The sequence below is a fragment of the Macaca fascicularis genome, chromosome 1 (assembly GCF_037993035.2).
Source record: "Macaca fascicularis isolate 582-1 chromosome 1, T2T-MFA8v1.1".
In the NCBI taxonomy this organism is placed as follows: Eukaryota; Metazoa; Chordata; class Mammalia; order Primates; family Cercopithecidae; genus Macaca; species Macaca fascicularis.
In genome coordinates this window covers 52,994,859-53,007,689 of record NC_088375.1, presented here as the reverse complement: position 1 = coordinate 53,007,689, position 12,831 = coordinate 52,994,859, and the positions used below count along the sequence as shown (strand labels likewise).

Genomic DNA, 12,831 nt, shown 5'->3' with positions numbered 1-12,831 from the left:
AAATTAATCAAAAAAGCTACATTTTTGTTAAGCTTTTAGCAAATATGACCAAAGAAAACACGAAAGAGAACATGAATTAACAATCAAAGAATAAAGGAAGAAATACCACAATAAACCTCAAAGGTATTAAAACATTAATAAAGAAATATTTATTCATATACATAGAAATTTTAGATGGAATGGATTGATTATTGGGAACCATAAACTCATCCCAAAATGTAATAGATCATCTGAATAATCCTATAATTATTAAATAAATTGAAATATTAACTAAAAACCTCACAAATATGAAATATCCATATATGGATTGTTTTACAGACAAATTCTACCACATAATTTAAGAAATATACAAATTATGTGCAATCTATTTAAGAAAATAAAAGAGAAGGGAATTCTTCCCATTGTATTTTGAGGCCAGCATTATCCTGATGCCCAAACCAGACAAATATAGTAGCAGAAAACCAAAAATAAAGCCAAAAAGCTATTGAGCCATATTCCTCATGAACCTAGATACAAAATACTCAACAAAGTATTCGTAAGTTGAATGAAGTGTTTAATAAAAACACAAATACCTAAGTAGTTTAATTCCTAGTTGAATGCAAGGCTGTTTCAATGTTTTAAAATCAATAAATGTAATCTATCATATTAACAGATACAAAAAGTTTATTTTAATCACTGTAGAAAAATTTTGATACACTTTAATAACATTTATGATGAACACCAAACAAAGTAGAAATAGAAAAAATATACTCAAGCTGATGAAGTACATCTACAAATACCCGTTTCATCATGCTTAATGGAGAAGGCCTGAGAGTTTTCCCTCTAAAGTTGGAAATAAGGCAGGATAGTATATATTAAACACTCATACTCAACATCCTGTAAGTCTTTGCAAAGCAATAAAGAAAAATAATTGTAGTGTAATTGTTACAGATTAGAGTATACAGAATATAAACTGTCCCATTTGCAGATGGCATTCTCAACTATATGGAATATATTAATACAGCTACCGTAAATATTCTAGAATAAATAAGTTTAGCAAGGTTCCAGGATACATAGTCAACAAATAGCAAATGTTTTCTATATACTAAAAAAAAAAAAAACTTGGGAAAAACAAATTTAAAATCACACTATCAATTGTCCTCACTCTGCAAAAAGTAGAAAATGTAAATATAAACAACCATGTACAATATCTGAGTGTAAAAACTAAGTCTAAAGAAAGAAATCCAAAAAGAACTAAATAAATGAGAAGACATACATGTTTGTGGATTGCAATATTTAAACTAGTAACAATGTCAATTCTCCCCAAACTGATCTATATTTTTAAGCAATTCATATTAAAATGAATTGCATCTGTGGGTATAAACAAGTTGCATCTACCTTTTAGATGAAAAAGCAAAAAAATTAACATAGACAAAACAATTTTAAGAAAAAATAAATTTGAAAGAATTAGAGCATGTGAATTTAAGACACTATAGCTCTAGTAAATTAGAGAATGTGGTGGTTGGCAGAGAAATAGACACATGAAGAAAATAAACAGAATAAAGAAGCTAGAAACTGACCTACACAGTTACAGCCAGCTGATTTTAGGCAAATAAACAAAAGCCCCTTAACAGAACAACTAGAGATTTTTCAACAAATAGTATTAGATATTTATAGAAAAAATCAATGAAATTCAACCAAATTTCACATCTTATTCAAAGATTAACTCAAGATGCATAAGACTTAAATGCAAAACACAACAAAACTTTGGAAAAAAAATAAGAAAACATCTTTAGTATCTAGGACAAGGTGAAGTATTCTTATTCATGATACCAAAATTATAATCAATAATTTTTTTAAATGTAAACTGACTTCCTCAAAATTAAATGCTTTTTTACACTACATAAAAATCATGTTTAAGTATATTAAAAAGACAAGACACAGTCTAGGGTAAACTGTTTGTAGATCACATATTTGACATTCAAAGTATATTAAAAACTCTTTGTATTAGTTTGTTAGGGCAGCCTTGACTGGCAGCTCAAGCAACATAAATGTATGTTCTTACAATCCTGGGGGCTGGCAATCTAATATCAAGGTGTGAGCAGAGATGGTTTCTTCTGAGGTCTCTCTCCTTGACTTGTAAATGGCTAACTTCTCACTGTCTTCATACAGTCTTTCCGTTGTGCATATCTGTGTCCCAGTTTCTTATTTTATGAGGACACCAATCACAGTGAATTAGGGCACACCCCAATGACATCGTTAAACCTAATTACCTCTTTAAAGTTCCACTCTCTAAATGCAGTCCTATTTTAAGGTACTGGAGGTTAGGGCATCAACACATAAATTTTGCAGGTACACCACTCAGACCACAACACTTTCTGAAGTCAATAGTAAAAAAATAATAATAATTCAATTAGAAAATGGCAAAATAAACTTTGGCATTTGGCTGAAGAATATGTACAGATGGAAGATAAACACATAAAAAGATGTTCATAATAATTACATTTGGAGAAGTGCAAATTAAAACCCCAAATAAGAGGCATTATACACAGCTTAGAATGGCTAAAATAAAAATTAGTGACAACACCAACTGCTGGTGAGAATGAAGAGGCTCTGAATCTCTTGTATGTGGCTGAAGATAATTGAGCTGGGCACAGCCAATCTTGAAACAAGCATGGCAGTTTCTTTTTAAGTTAGACACTTACCTTATGACCCTATAATCAAACTTCTGGGTAGTTTTCCTAGAGAAATGAAACCTTATGTTCACAAGAAAGCCTGTACTTGAATTTTCACAGCAGCTTTGATTGTAATAGCCCTAAATTAGAAAAAATCTGAATGTCGTACAAGGGATAAAATGATAAGCACACCATGGTACATCCATACAATGGAATACTATTCAGCAATAAAAAGGAATGAACAACTGACACACAGCAAAGTAGACGAATCTCCAGAGAATTTTGTTAAGTAAAAGGGTCAATTTCAAATAATTAAATCATATCTGACTTTATTTATATAGTTATCTCAAAGGCAGAACATTTTAGTGATGGAGAACAGATTAGTTTTTTTATATATATATTTAGGTCTAGGGGAAGAGTATGACTATTAGGAGTAATATGAGAAAGTTTCTTTATGGTGATAGAAATATGTTAGTGTCTTGATTTTAATGACAGTTACTCAAATTACACATTTCTTAAATCTCGCAGAACTGTACAACAAAACTAAAGTAAACCAAAATAATTCATGCCTGTGAAAACTGTGAAATCCAAATAAGATCTATATCTAAGTTAATAGGATTGTACAAACATCCACTTCTTTGTTTCAACATTGTAATGGGATTATGTAAGACATTATCTCTGGAGAAAGCTGAGTCTATAAGACCTATTTATTTATTTTTTTACAACTTCTTTTGAGTCTTAACCTATTTAAAATTTTTCAAAAGTTGTAAAACATTAGACTAGTTTCACACTGTCATAACATAATGTCTTAGTAATAATATTTAATTAATACTTAAATAATAAAATTATACTGAGCAAATTTTTAAATAAGATACAGCCAATTTCACTATGTTCTCACTAGTTTTTCTACTTTTTTCTTGAGAGAGAGAGAGATATATATATATATATATATATGGTCCACATGACTTTAAAGTAAAATCAAATATTAGGTATTTTTAAATATAATTGTATTATTTTTAATTGTCCTAAGAACATATATTCCTTTCAATAACCTAGAATTTCTAGGAACCTAAAATAACATCTATTTTGCATAATGAATCAGGGTTTTTATTTTACAGGTGACCTTATTCGATCCTCTACATGTAATCTTCACGGTTTACGCTGATTATCTCATTTTAACTTACACTATGACTTTAGAAAGGGTAAAAGAAAAGGATTCAGGATTTTTTCTAGAAAAGGCCAAGTTAAAAAATTGGAACTTGTATCAATTGTTCCACATACTTCAAGATAAAGTCTGAATAACTTGGTTGCCTCACAGAATGGAAGCTGTTGGCAACAAATAAAATAACAACCAGTTAGTCACATAATTAATTGTTGTTGCTTACAAATTGTTAGGTACTTGGTTTGTTCTTCTATGAAAAGTCAAAAATTTTGAGTTAAGTCTCTAAATATTATCAAAAAAGGAGGAAACATGTATCAGAGAAATAGTGCTCCCTGAAAAAAATATTTAGTTTTATTTATATTTATTTGGTTTTGTTTTTATACTGTGCCCTCTCCCATACTTCTCCTTCATACCCATTTCTACTGGTGCATGTTTAATTGAAAAGAATTAGCATAACCATAATATATGCATGTTGGTTAAAATAGCTTATATTCTATTATTAAAGAATTTTGGAATCCAGAATTTGGCATAATGAAGATGGTTTTCAGCCTGATACTCTGATTTACACCCTGATATCTAAATCAGATCTGCTACATAATTCAAGTCAAATTCATAACATCCTTATAGAAATCTCTGAACTTTGCCAATGCTTCTCTTTTTCTAGATGGTGAGTGCTACACAATAATATTCTGCCCTGAGAAATTCTTCCTATAAATTTCGGCATTTGCTTTGACAACTTTTTTGCATCCAAGATTAGATAATCACAAATGTAAATTCTAAGGGTTATTTTATACAATAAATTATAAATTAGGCGACCTTAACAGCTTCATTTCTACTTTCAGGTCACTAAAATGTATTCAGTAACCTGGGGCAATAATTACTATTCGGTAATCCTCTAAATAAGAAATTTACTAATGGAGCTATTAACAACAGCAGAATTGGCTAACCCGAATCTCACATTATCTCTTTCTCATTTTATCCTTTAATTTAGATGATCACAAGCAAGAAATGCCTAAAAGTGCAAGGAATAATAGAGGAAGAAGAAGACGACGTTTGAGTAATTTATAGAACTAAGTGTTTCCAAAAATTTGTTTAGGTCTTTCCTGCTGTTTTGAAATACTGGCAAACGTAGGCGGAACAAACTTAACTTTACAACTTGGTGAATTCAGCAACACTCATATTATCTTTGCGAATTCTCCAATGTGTTTTCTCATATCTTGTGCTAACTATGTTACCTGGTTATGTGACAGCAATGGGTTCTACCCTTTGTCAGGAAGCAAAACTCCGATTTCCAGAAAACAGTGAAATCACATTTGGCTTGTGTAACGAAGTATCAGATAATCAAAGGATGAAGGAGAGAAAAAGAAGGTTCACAACTTGGAGTTTGGAATTACCCATTGTTTCACTGCCCCAGGCTAGTGATTTTCATTTCGGCAACTGCAAAGCACAGCTAAGGCAGAAAAGCATAGTGTCTTGATTTAGCACATTATGTGTGAGAAGGAACGGGAAGAAAACACATAATGCATATTTAATCTGTATCATCCAACCACTTCAAGCTTAGAGGTCCACCAATCCCACTCATCTTTCCTCTTCTTAAATTTTAAAATTTGTTCTAATAATTAAAAAAATTTTTTCTTAAATTTATTATTGAGGATTAATTCCTCATTTGACCTTAAACCTTTCGTAAATTGAGATGCTCTAGTCCCTCTTCTGGACCACTAGTATTTGGCCTTATATACTAATTCAGTCATCAAGAGCTTGGTCTGCATCACAAGCATTAGGGGATATCTAGGTAGCTGTGAAATATGCAGGGACAAATATAAAAAGGCAAATTATTACTAAATGTTGCCCAGTATGCAAAATAAATTCAGACCTTAATTTCTCTGTTATAGTATGTCCTTACTTCCACATAGGGCACATCATGTGTCACAGACTTTTAATGACTAAATAGCAGCATCTTCAGTGGAATCCCAGCCTTCTCAGAATTCCTAACCAAAGCCTATCCCTTCTGCAGAGGAGAAATCAGTAGTAGAACACTTTTATAGTCAAGAGGTTAAATTTGCTCTGCACTTTATGTTAATCATGTTTAGACATTACACTCTGCATGACCAGGTTAATAATTTCGCCTTTAGAATTCAACTACAAGAGGGCGAACTCAATTATGTGGGATTGAATCCTGACTCATCCCCTGTATTGTGAAGCCATGTAATTTATTTAAACTTTCTTGATCTCAATACCATCATCTGTGAAATCATCAATATAGTTTTCACTACAGCAAAAAAAAAAAAAATTTTCTTACCTCAGCAAGTTCCAATTAGTCCATTATTTTTTTCAATTCTATCTCATATGTAGGTGATCTTCTTGACACTGAGGAGTAGTAATACTCAGTTATTTTCATGGTGACTCCTGTTTCTATAATTTATTTTAATCTAACAAGTAGGTTAAGAATTATTTATTTTCATGGCTGCATAGTATTCCATGGTATATATGTGCCACATTATCTTTATCCATTCTATCATTGATGGACATTTGGGTTGCTTCCAAGTCTTTTCTACTGTAAATAGTGCTGCAATAAACATACATGTGCATGTGTCTTTAACACATGGAAACAGGGAGGGAAACATCACACACCAGGACCTGTCCGGGGGTGATGGACAAGGGGAGGGATAGCATTAGGACAAATACCTAATGCATGAGGGACTTAAAACCTAGATGACAGGTTGATGGTTGCAGCATATCACCAAGGCACATGTATTCTTGTGTAACAAGCCTGCAGGCTCTGCACATGTATCCCAGACTTAAAGTATAATAATAAAAAGAAGAATTATTTATTTTCATCCTCATATTCTTCAATGGCAGATAACTGACCTCTAACTTGCCATGCTAAACTTATTCTTTAATTTTCCCTTATCACCTGAACCATATGTTGCTACTTACTGGGGGAACAAGGTACTAATACTTCCTTGACATTTTTTTCTATTAAGGGCAAGAATTATGACAAAATGTAGATTAAGGCAAGATCAGAGAATCATGCCTTCAATGCTTTGAATGTGTACCCTAAAGTTCATGTGTTGGAAACTTAATTCCAATACAAAAATGTTGAGAGGTGGGACCTTTGAGAGGTGATTATGTTAAGAGAGCCCTGCCCTTATAAATGGATTAATGGCATTATTCCGGGAGTGAGTTAGTTACCATTGGTGTGTGCTCCTCATAAAAGGATGAGTTTGTCCCTTTTTTTCTTGCTCTCTCTCTAGTTGATTCTCTCTTGCTCTTCTGCCACTGGCCATGGGATGATGCAACATAGAACCCCTCACCAGATGCAGGAGCCATGCTCTTGGAATTTCCAGCCTTCATTACCTTGAAGACCAATACATTTCCGGTCACTCTAAGTTACCCAGTTTTTTGTATTCTGCTATAGCAGCATAAAATGAATGAAGACATGTCTTTTTTATAATTTTTCCACAAGCAGTTCTATAACAACTACTTCTGAAAAGACTTGATTTAGGCATACTAGTTTTGTCACTTTTTCAAATCTCCTGGATAACTAAAATCTCTCTCCTATGATCCACATATATAGGTATGTCTTATTGTCCCTGCTATCAAATAGTCTTAAGATGAATGATATATTGGCTTCTATCTATATGACCATATATCCATTCAAATGTTGTCAAAAATGCTACCCCATTTTTTTGATTGGAGACAATATATAATTTCTAATGAAGAACACACATTGAGATCACTCATTTGTCTTCCCTCAATGCCTGACTCTTTGGCAACATTTTGGAGTCATTTAGAAACCAATGATCAAAACCCTCTTTTCCAGTTCTTACAAATGCTACTTTTCTCTTCTTCTTCCACAGAGTTTCACAGCTTCCTGATAGTCAGCTACAGAAGAGCAGTTTGTTCTTTAAGAAATTCTATCTAGGCAGATGATGCAGGTATATACACCTACTGAGATGTTCTACAAATAATCATTAAAACTACTCTCATGAATACATTCTCTACTTCTTCCACACTCTTACTTCATTGCACTTTCTTAACAAGGTAACAACTCTGGATAAACCCAATGTTCTGCTTATCACATATCTGTACCCATGAAGGTGAGTGTGGCTAAACGATAATAATAATGATAAAAGTCAGAGTGCTTTCTATTTAAATATGTTACCTCAAACATCAACAGGATAACTAACATTATTAATTTATCTAATCTATTAATTTTTCCACTCTCCTACCACACTCTTTTACTCTCTTGCAAAACCTTTAACATCACACTATAATCATTACACTCAACCGATGACCACTTTTCTTCCTTTCAGAAGAACACTGAAGCAATTATAAGTACACTTTCATTAAACTACATTGCAAACTATACACTTGCCTTTCCTCTTTGTCTTAGTTCATTGTGTGTGGCTTTAACAAAATATTACAGAATGGATAACATATAAGCAATGGAAACATTTTTTTTCTCATGTTTCTGGAGGCAGGGAAGTCTAAGATCAAGAGTCTGGCATCTCGCAAAAGCCTTCTTACTGTGGAATGACTGTGCCTTCCCATGGAAGAAGGTGGAAGGGCAAGAGAGAGAAAAAGAGCAAGATGGGGCTTAATACCTCCTTTTATAAGAAACTCACTCCCATGATAAGGACATTAATCTATTTATGGACCGAATACCTCTTAAAGGGCCCACTTCTTAATACTGCTACAATGGCAATTAAATTTCAACACGATTTCAAAGAGTGAGTTAAACCATAGTACTCATGTTACTGTAGCTGAACTTCTTCTCTCCTATATAGGCCATTTATTTTACTTGTAGGTGAGTCCCTTCCAATTATGCTAATTCAAGAATGTTACTCAGCGGTCTTCCATTTTCATCTTCATAATTTTCCTTCTCTACTGAATAACATTAAGTAACATAAGTAATTTGTATTTTTGGTCATTACAAGAAATACCTTTTTTCTTTGGTCTCCATTTCCCTGGAGCTCTGGATTCATTTATTTGCTCATTTTTCAGCAAAACTCCTAGAAAGTTGTCTAGCCTTTCTGTCTCCAAATTTCCTTTTTCCATTTTTCTCTTAAATTATCTGTTAAGATTTTCCTAAACACTCCTCTAAAATTAGTGTATTCATGATGACCATGACTAGCACATAGCTATAAAAGGTGAGATCTTCATCTTTATGTTAATTGAGCTATAAGTATGTGGGATTAAATATGGAAGACATCTTAGAAACCTAGAAATTCATTTGGCTTCTGTGGAACCACTCTTGGTTTCTCATCCTTTCCCCTTACTTTTCACAGTTCTGTATCTTAGTTAAAAAAAAAATCAAAGAGAATCAACATCTTCTGTTCCCTCAGTAAGCAAAACCAAGTAAGTGGACTGATAAGAGAAGCTCGAAGAGCAAGTTTGACCTGCACTAACTTCTTTCTACACATTTTTTTTTGCTGGCATTTTTCTCCTAGACTTAGTAAAATTACAGTGCTCAGCTTCTACACTTCTCTGTCATCACTCTGTTGATAATCTCATCCAGGTTCTTGGCTTGACAGGATTTACAATTGGCTTCAACCCACATTTTTGCCGAGAATTTCACACCTGATATTTCCACTTGAATACCTGGTAGCTATTTCAAGTATAACTTGTCAAACTGACCTCTTCATAATGCCTTCATATCTCTTTGCAAATCTTAAAAACTTTACCATTCCAGTTAATGATAATTCTATACTCTTAGACCAAATACTTACTTATTATCTCAAGGTTCTGTTTGTGTTTCTTCTGATTCTACCTCTCAGTGGATACAAATATGAAACTCTGACATTTCTTTGCTAGGGAATATAATCATGGTGTAGATATGACTTTACTGAAGATTTGGGGTACAGTTGGGTTGGCTGGGGTATGTTCAGGATGCCCCACTGGTGGCTCTTGCCATCTTTTTGGCATTTCACAGTTATCCCCCCCAGAGCCCCCGGCTCTCTCTCATCCATTTTCTAAAGCGTTTGCTCCTGCCATGGTATCATCGCTCCTAGTCACAGGGTTTGGAGACATTTAATCCTTTCCTATAGACTACATTTGTATGACATCATAATAATTTCCTGAATAAGCGAAAGTGAAAAATCAACTAACCCATTTTTAATTTTGAAAGCATATAAATGGGTCAGTTGGTAGAATAATATTGAATACATTTTTAATAGAATAGCTCAACTGTATTTTATTACCCAGCATAAATACTGGGTTTTTATTTTTATTTTTGGAAGAACTCCCTGTTTTTCTCCCAGAAATTTTGGTGCTCCCTCTTATTTATTATCTATTGTAGTGACTGTTTCCAAATTAAAATTCTCTACCACAGGACAAGTGCCCTAGCTTGAGCCACAGTGTGTATGCCAGGAACTCTATTAATATTTTCAAAATTCATTTAATAAATGAACGAATCAATATTCACTAAAGCAGTGTTAAATTTCATTAATATGGATCATTTGCTTCAGGCAATGAAACATATTCAAGAATTGGCAAGTGTTGTTTCCCTTACTCACTTAAAAAGGCAAATGTACTAAGCCATTCACAGTGTCAGGCTGGAATGACCTCCTGAGTTTCCAACATTTATGAAATCCCATTTGGATTGCTGCAGATAGCAAATTGCTAATCCTCAGACCCAGTCTAGAAAACATTTGTCAACAGTGTTGGAATGTGGAATATCAATAAAGTCAGCTCACCAACAGTCCTCTGAAAATTTTACCTTTTTATTAGTATATAATAAAAAAGTTCTTTCAGTAACAGCCCCATTCCTTTGAGGCATTTTTAAATTATCAATTACTCATGAGTTTCATGCAAAATAAATAAGAAACATGTTGATTTGACAATTTAATAAGCAATAATGAGGTTTAGAACTAAAATAGAAATCAATTGTATGTACTCTTTATCTATACTGCCATCAATTTAATAACATGTGACAGATTTATTAACCTAGGAGTCTCATTTGTTTATTTAATTGTTTTCCAGAATGACTACTTTCTAATTATCAGTGATTTGTCCTTCATATTTACATAATTAAGTATACTGTCTCACCTCTTTTGATTATAAGTTAACTAAACATTTTATCCTGTTATGGTTTGTTTTTTTTGAAAAGCTAGGACATGAATTTAAAAATCTATTCAAACAATCTATGAAAGAGAAGTATCTCTTGTAGAGCAGCTAATCCTCAGGGAAAGAGAGTCTAACTTATTTAATTTTAGGACTTATGCAGTGCAATTTCAAAATCTGACTAAAAATAGAAAGCTATGGATGACATTTTCATAGTAGAAAAATGTTAGTAGCTACAAGCTTTAGAAAGTGACATCTTTTCAAAATGTTGAAATTACTTTTATTCTACAACAATATCTAGTTAACATAAAATATTTAATTAATTATTGGTGCCATGATAGTACAGAGTAGCTCATGTTATTCTAGGCTAAAATTGCAATGTAACTTCAAAATAGTTACAGTACTGTTTATTAGTTTTATTTCTTAATGTACTAATTGTGTCAGATAAAGAACAAACTGCTGAAGTTGTGCAGATAAAACAAGAATAAATCAAATTTTTCTTCTGACTCAATGAGAAAGTCTTGGGTGGCATATGCATAATAATTATCAGTGTAATTAAAAAAATTATTATCCTATAGCAACTCTTGTAAATTGGTATATTTGGTAACTTCAGATTTGAGTAACTCTATGCAATTTTTGTTTTCACAATATTCAGCATGTTAACTGAAACCTTAGCTTAGCAAAGTGTTGAGCTTAGCAAAGTGCAATTAAACATTTGGCAAAGCAAGAGTGCTGCAACAACTTTTGGACCTTTTACCTCATTTCATGGATACCTTCATCCAGATGACAAATGTCAGTGTCAGTTCTGCAAGTAAACCAAGTTGCTACATTTCATAAGTTGTGGTTCTAGTCATCTGATTCATTTCAGAATATATTTACCTACATTCCTCATGATTGTGCTTAGCTTTTCCATGTCTTGTGAATCCTGAATCAGTTTCATTAAAAAAAAAAAAAAATACCTTCTGGGCACATTATTCTTCTCATGAGTTTGGCCTTCAGTTCTACAAAATCAAGTTGTTTTTAATTTCAGGATATCAGCCACAGCTAACATTTTCTTTTAGCTCTCCTTAACTCACTCCATGCTTCCAGCTGGTAAAGAGGTGATGAATCATTCTTGATTTCTTTCTGTCTTGCCCCTCCAAATCCTATTCTGTAAAGTCTCCTCATTGCAATCCCCTAAAAATATATTTAAACAATGTTTTTCATTTCCACTGCTGTGATTTTAATGGCTTCTTCCTGGGATCTTGATTTCAACAGCCTCTTCCTCATACTATTCTCAACACTACTGTCAGTGAACTTCTAAAAATGGATTCTGTGTTTGACTGTAGGAAATATTTCAATATTCTGTATCTTCAGTAACCTCTGCAACCCAAGTGTCTCTGCCCAAAGTGTCTTCAAGGTAATGTCAAATACCATAACATATTTTTTTAAGTTTTTGTACACTTCCTAGGAATATATGTCATAGTATGTAAAGAAGATCTGATTCATGTGATCTGTACTGTTAAGAAACACTTCAGAGGAAAACAACGTCTCATAGATCTCCAAATCCTGTTGTTCTTGCGTTGGAACGTACAATATTCAGATAGAGATGCTGATACCAAAAAAAGACTGAATCATCAGGCTATTAGAAAGATAAACTAGGCATCTGACATAGTAACTTTTAACAATTTGTACTTATACATATTTTCACATTGAAATATAGTTTTATTAACGACTTCTTTTTTTAGCCTCTCTCTCTTCCATTATTTCAAGCTGTTAAAAATTAAAAATAACCTATAGTAAAGGGCTTTGTCATCTACTTTTTTTTGTAAAAATAAGGAAAGCAGGGTGTTTTTTAATAGAAATCTGTTGAATCAGCACCACATTACATGCTACACTAGAGTCCCATTTGTATCCTGTGCAAAAACATTCTTCAGATTTATAAAAGGATTTTCTATACAGAAAAATAAA

General features: G+C 32.7%; 1 long non-coding RNA gene across 4 annotated transcripts in view; it reads right to left on the bottom strand.

Annotated features, from left to right (window-relative positions):
* LOC107130421 (uncharacterized) overlaps positions 1 to 12,831 on the bottom strand; it is a 39,219-nt gene that overhangs the window by 13,251 nt on the left and 13,137 nt on the right. For all 4 annotated transcript variants that reach the window (XR_006698879.2, XR_006698878.2, XR_012428593.1 and 1 more), the window contains 2 exons: positions 7,009 to 7,173; positions 6,116 to 6,183 (listed from right to left, as the gene is read on the bottom strand). This is a non-coding gene — a long non-coding RNA (uncharacterized lncRNA). The remainder of the gene's footprint in view (positions 1 to 6,115; positions 6,184 to 7,008; positions 7,174 to 12,831) is intronic.